This window comes from Montipora foliosa, chromosome 9 (assembly GCF_036669935.1).
Source record: "Montipora foliosa isolate CH-2021 chromosome 9, ASM3666993v2, whole genome shotgun sequence".
Classification (NCBI taxonomy): Eukaryota; Metazoa; Cnidaria; class Anthozoa; order Scleractinia; family Acroporidae; genus Montipora; species Montipora foliosa.
The window spans coordinates 37,207,892-37,215,071 of NC_090877.1; positions in this window are offsets into that span (position 1 = coordinate 37,207,892).

Below are 7,180 nucleotides of genomic sequence, written 5' to 3' on the forward strand. Positions count from 1 at the left end.
CACGAGAACATTTTTTTTTTCAAGCGAAATGATAATTTAAAAGATCGAATTGCCACCGCGACAGATAAAATGGCTGGCGATTCGAGCATTATCCCTTCTTCGAAGGGAATCTTTCCTTGCACTCACGTGACAAGACGGTCATGTTGTTACCAAACGATATAAAAATGTAGCTCAAGCTTTGCGTAATAATGAGAGTCAAATTCCCAAAAGACTTTTTTCGCTATTGTTCTTTCCATCAACGTGTCGCCGTGACGTCCGGCGCAATCAAGAATTGATAAATAGACCATATTCGTATTTTCAGTAGAGCGGTTTTCAAGTGAGTGTCGTAAAACCAAAACCAAAGTAATTACTTTGGCCAATCAAAAGGACGAGACAATCCAGTAAACCAATCAAAACTCGAAGTAATACACGTACCGACACAAAGCGCGCGAAAATGTGTACGCGCGAGCCACGATTGGTTTGGTTTCACTTCTTGATTGTTTGAAAAAATGGCGCGAAAACTTTGAACCATCACTGAGTGAAGTAAGGCAAACCCATAGTAATTCACTAATTACGCTCGACACTCAATTGAAAACCGCTCTATTGGACTCGAACTAGCTTGTAGTAGATGCTATTCGGAGAATCTTTTCAAACTACTTTTAATATCTCCATTGCAAGCTAGTTCCAGTCCAATACTGAGAATACAAATATAGTCTATTGTTAGTTGGTCAAGTTTAAAAAGTAAGTAGGGAGCTATCAACATGGTCGCCGTTCCATTGTTTAGGTACACCACCATAGCAACCGTGACGTCACGTGAAACATTGGTGGAGACATGGCAATGATAAAGCACAATAAGTTAGTTGAATAAATAGCGCTCATTAATTCCGGGTGATTGGGAGTGCTGAGGTGGAAACATACTATTATTAATCCAGGTACTGTTAAGAAACCTTAAAACGTGTCAAAAGCGACAACATTGTTGCCGCAATCGATGTTGAATTGACCGTGGCAGTGCACAATCTTTTGTTTTTCGCTTCGCGCGGTTTCGCAAATCACGGGCACCCAACGAATCTGTTCCTCACTAATCTGTTCCCCAGAGGAATCTTGCTGGCTGGCAAGAATACAGGTGTTTCGATGAGCTGGCTGGGAAATTTGTTATTGATAGAGGTTTTGCCTGGAATTACTGACTTTTTTTAGCATTTCAACCCGAGCTGGCTGTAGAAACCTGAAGACTGAGGACGACTAAAAAAAAAAAAAAAAAAAAAAAAAGAACCCCTTCCCTCTCCCAGAGAGTAGTCACAAATATACAACGGCTGCTCAGAGTGATTGCGCTTGCGGAAAAAACCTGTTTTGTCCCGTTTTGTCCCTTTTGTTCGGGTCGTTTCGGATCGAGGGATTTGAAAGTGCGCGAATTCCTGGCTGGAAATAAATTTGATCAACTGGCTGGGAAACCAGCCAATTTTATCTATCTGCTGGGAAATTTCTTGTGTTGTCTTGCTGGGAAAAAGGAACAGATAATGTTTTCCCAGCAACACTGAAAAACACCTGAAAATGCCTTAATAAACATTTATTTCATTAACTGAGGTATAATATACATTTACAAACAAATTGGTCGTTGGGTCCCCTGAAATCAGTTGCGCATAATATCATCGAAAGATTTGAGTGGTTATCGTCTCGAAAAAAGTGTGTTTTGTGCACCGTCAAGGCCAAAAATACTGTCAGACAACAGCATGAAACAAAGACTTGTCGAGTTGTGCATAACTATCTCCATGCATTAACTATGGTACAAAGTTCAAAGCCTTCATGACTGGCAAATATTGTCTCCCAATATTATGAAAAGCTTCACGCACGAAAGCGACTTTAAAGTACATCAGTCGGAAACAGTCGAAAAATCCCCCTCTGTTGAAAGGAAAACTGGCATGAAATTTAGCAGTTCAGTCTTAGTTTGTTATTTGGTGTCCTAGCTTTGCGTTTGATATTCATGCGAAAGCATGGAATGTTTATCTGATCCGCACGTGAGCCAGTTGCTGTGTTTTCATTGCTAAGATGAAAAGTGGCAATTTCCCATTTATTTCTGATCACTATAGAGAAAGCCGTTCTATTTGACAATCTCAGCATTTTGATGTTTGTAAGTTCTTTTTTATTATTTAACTTTTTTCGTACGGCGATAATATTTGACAGCTTTAATTATTATACCTGGATTTTATACATATATTTTTCACGTTTTAGAATTGTATTTTCGCCTTGGTATCAACTCCAGATACTTTGGATTTTGACGATGTATCTACCAGTTTTTTCCATAACCATTGGCGTTTTGGTTTATATACAACCAGAACGCAGTGTTTGCTTATGTCTTGTATTGCTTAGATGTTTTTTTTTTGTCTCCAAAGAGCCCCTATCTCTTCTGTGTTTGCGCAGACACCCAGTTGTAAAAATGCACCTCCGTAGTTAGGGCTCCTTTGTCTAGTTAGTAACTTAACACGCCTACTGTACCACAACTCGTTCGAGTTTTTTCCTCGTAATACCCTTAGCTTGTGTCGATTGATTTCGCAGTTATTTATCACTGTACTGACCAGTAACATCTCCTTCAAAAGGAGAACAGGTTTTAGAGAATCTCTATGGGATGTTTAGCCTACTGCCAGGATAGAAACACTTGCCGTCGCGTTTCCTGATAGGACGTTCATTTGGTGAGCGATGGAACGCGGATGAATGTCATGAAATGTGTGACAATTGTAAAAGACTACATGCACAGAACCAATCATATGGTGAGTTGCCTTGTGTCGTGTGCTAAATTTCTCCAGACATGTGCAGAACTGTAAGCGTAAATTAGATGCACGCGGATTTCAATAAGCGTCCACGAAGTGTCACCCGAATGCTGCTCCTTAAGATAAACTTGCGGGCGGGATTCATCATTGAAATTCTTATGACACCTACCAGGCCTTCCCGGATCAACAGAGGCAACTTTGGACGTTTTGTTTGCGTCAACAACGTCCGCGGTTTGCCTCTGTTGATCAAACGAACACGTGTGATTAAACAGAGTTAACTGAAATAGAGTGTAATGTGAAGTGCTAGATTTCTATTCCCTATGAACCGTGTGAGCGTTTAGCCCTAGTGAATGGAAATGGGCCCACATAAGTAACAAGAGAAAAACTCTGACCAGGGTGGGAATTTGAACCCACGACCTTATATATATCTCGTTTAATAATCCACTCTTTGCCTAAAATGCTTGCCGCACGAGTTTTTTTCCTCTTTTAATCAAATTATATCATTGTTTTGTGGCGTTCTCGTTGCTGTAGCCGTCGTCGTTTCTTAAACTCCCTTAATTTGGTGACTGGACGTCGTTGTCAGGGGGAGAACGGTAAAGAAAATGTTGCAAGAACAAGTACCTTTGTTTATCTTGAAGCCGTCTTAGTCCTCCTTGCTTTAACCTCTTTAAAGACCGAGACACACTAGGCGACAAGTCGCTCAGTGTGTACTACTTGCAAAAACAAGTTGCTGCTACACCACACTGTTCGGTGCACACGCAGTGATCTCGTATGAGGGGGAATGTGAACTAGTTTTCTTTTTCAATTTGGCGGACCATATGACGTTCTTTCATTGGTTCATTGAAATTTTGTCGCAGCGACTTGTTTGCTGGACGTGTACACACAGTGCGACAATGCTGCTTTCGCTAATTTTGTCGCTGTGATCAGTCGTACGAATTCAAATGTCACACGAGGCGAATTGTTGCGGGCTACTTGTCTCCGCGACGTGTCGCAGCGACGGCAACGTGGCTTTGCCGTGGCCATGAAACACTAAAATCGCGCTGCACGTGCGGCATGCATCTTATTGCATTTTTTTTCCGGTTCTCTGCCTAATGCCAAAATTTAACGAAGTTTTGACAGCTGGTGCAAACAACAGTCACTTTTTTATTCTTCAACTTTGTTGAAATGGCCAATACCGCAGTCAAATCTTGAACCCACGTCAGAAAATTGTGAGGAAAACAATAAATTCAACGAAGTCCCGATAAAAGCAAACTACATTGTCGTTACCTTGACACTTGACACTACAATTCTTTGATTGCACCTGATGTTACGGCCGCCATGTTGGTGGGGGGAAAGAGCAATAGCGAAAACGTCTTTTTGGAATAGACCTTTTTGCAGATACAGCGGCCATTTTGATTTCTGTTGTTTCAAAATAGCTATTATGGGATGCCCAGGGGGCAAATGAGCATCCCATAATGTCTTTCGAAACAAAAGAAATCAAAATGGCCGCCGTATCTGCAAAAAGGTCTATTTGACTCTATTATTATGGAAATCGTGTGCTACATTTTTCTATTGTTTTTTGGCACCAACATGGCCCGTCTTATCCCAGGAGTGCAATCAAAGAATCTATACGCCGTTGTATTAAAGTTTTTGGGATGGAGGAAAAACATTCATCAAGTTTTTGTCCGTTTCCAGAAAGCAGATAGTCGCCACAGGAGATTCCCAAGGACGAATCAAAATATGGCGCCTCAGTGATGATTTAATTAACCAGAGTGCTCGGGAGGAAGAATTCTTGGCAGCGATAGCAAGTGATGCACAGACAGAATGAAGATCTGTCATTGATCAACTTTTTCCCTTCCGAGAGCACCAGTTGGGCTTGTGAAGAAGAGTCGCGGCAACGAAGTTAGCCCTTGATGGTTGGAGGCTAACGTTTATTCCTCCGTGTAGTTGAGGATGAGTGGATCTCCTTGACTTCAGACTCTGACCGATCGAAACTGTCATTCAAATTTCTAGCCCTCTTCGTTCTTTTGTCTGTCAGATGAATAATACTCTGGAGGTGACTGGCCTCAGGCAGACAGGACCCTGGGTATACAGCTAGCTAAAGGAGTGAAGAAGACAAAATAAAAATGTCAGATTTAAAAGGGCTTGTAATTCTGTTTGCGTATTTTTTCCTCACAATGATCGACCATTTGAATCATCGACGACATCCTCGTCTCCATGAAGTTCGTTCCCAGATCCCTTTACCGATGTTTCCATAGTATTATCTCCTGCCTCCCTTGACCTGTTGTCTCCGCTTTCAGCGTCATTTTTCGAATACTTGTTGTCTTCGTTCGTTGACTTCTCGCCAGTTTCGAAATCACTTTGTTCAACCTTTTTAGTGTCCGAGCTTTCATCATGTCTCTTCTGTATCCTCCTTGTTCTCTAATATGCTGCTACTACTGGACTGTGATATCTCTCTTCTACCCCGACCATAAAATTTTGTACTCGAGTTCTCTTTGTGCCATTTTTGTAATCCTTTCGACCTTTATTGTGCCTCAACTTCGAGTAAGCGTAAGACGAGCGATGCGCCTTGGCATTAGAGACATGTTTCTTTGACCTTTGACCTTTCCTCTTCGCTACTCGACCTTTCTTTATCATTTGCAGCTTGTGCATCAACTTGTCAACTTTAGTCTTTTCCTTCATCTTGTCGTATAGCATCGCTAGTGATTCCCTCTTATGTAGGCTGTTGCCTTTCGGAATATGTCTTTCTTCCTGGTTTTTGCTAAGTGGAGGATATCTTTCAGCATTTCATAGACCTCTTCGTCGTGTACTGCGTGAGTGCTGAATACTTTCCAATTTTTCCGCCATGACTGATATTCTGTCTGGGATGATGGTGCTTTTTCTCGACAGTTCCCTCAGGTATGCTATCAATAACTTTCCGCAAAATAGCCGCCGAGTTAGCTTTTGATGTCATCCAAGGGCCCCAGTATCCATGGTGCTCGTCTGGGTTTGCACTGGGGTCTCTCTCAGCATAGGTATACCGATTTGGGTGAGTTTCCCCCTCGAGGTTAAAAACCCATTGGGGTCATCCCAGCAGTGGAAATTAAATGACCTTGTTTGTGTTACTTGGCTTATAGTCGGACGAGCGTTTGGGTTACTTCTAATACAAAAACAATAATTCCGTGGGCGTTCTGGTTGTTGCGGTATTTAGAGTATAGTAGACAAAAATAACCCACTCATATGATCCTCGGCTGCTGTCCCGGCTGGTTCGTTAACAGAGGTGAAAACGTGGTGACAGGATACATTCAGGCGTGAACTAATAACGAAGGAAACTACGTCGCTGTTTGTAGAATTTTTCCGCTTTTAATTGTGATCATTTTACAAAGGTTTTAGTGGTGCAGCAAGGTCTCAGAACGGTAACCAGCCCGTTCCATGCCGGATTATTTCCAATTTCACAGGGGCCTTCAATGAATGTCCAGCCTGATAGCCAACTATCAATTTTGTTCTTGCTTGTCTATACTGAAAGACTCATTTCCTTTTCCCTTATGAAGACACAAGAAATAACCAGTATTCAAAATTCTGGTCTAGATATATCTTTTTGTATTCAGTGTTTTTTACAAAGATAAAAAGTGAAAATTAATGGTACTATGCACAAAGAAAGGTTGCCTGCACATGAAAGAAAAGACCCCTTCAAATTATTTTGTATTCAATACCTATGCAAGAAAAAGTGGTTTTCGCCACGGCTTACACATTTTTTTCAATTAGAAGTGGTAAGATGCAAAAAAGGTTTTCAATCAGGAGAACAGAGTCACGAAACTTCCGTCCATGCGGATATAGCGCTTGGCGGGTGAGCGCAGTTGTGGAAAACAATTTGCTAATTTCCCCACGACTAGAAAACAGGAAGAACGTCAAGGAAGTAATTATGTCGGCAAGTACTGAGTAAAGCGATCTATAATAGATATGATAATTATTACAGAAAGGTACAAGCCGGGGGGGGGGACTCCCATATGAAACCGACGGGGATGCTCGTCGTCTCGATTAGGGGTGGAAATTTTGGGATTTGGGTCGCGCTTAGGGTGGTTCCGGGCAAAGCGCCAAATTTTATGCCACCAAGGTCTCGTTTAGGGTTCGGCGAAGTAACACAGAATTCGCGAAGAGAAACAGAATTGAAATTACCTTTAAATTTTCCTTTTAGATAAAAGCATTTGATGATTATGCCTTTTTATCATTAAAACTCATTGCGTGTCGTATTTTTGTGTTTTTTAAACGGTCTCTTTTAGGGGTCAAAATTTGCTTAAGCCACGCTAGATTGTCTCCTTTAGGGGTTAAATTCAAAATTCCGACGAGCATCCCCGCTGTTTCATATGGGAGTCCCCCCCCGGGGATACAAGTGAAGAGTCTTCGGTTTTTTTACGTAAAATCACACTATCGTTTACTGGTCCAAACTAGAGTAGAGTAGAAGTGTTACTCATTGGTGCAAA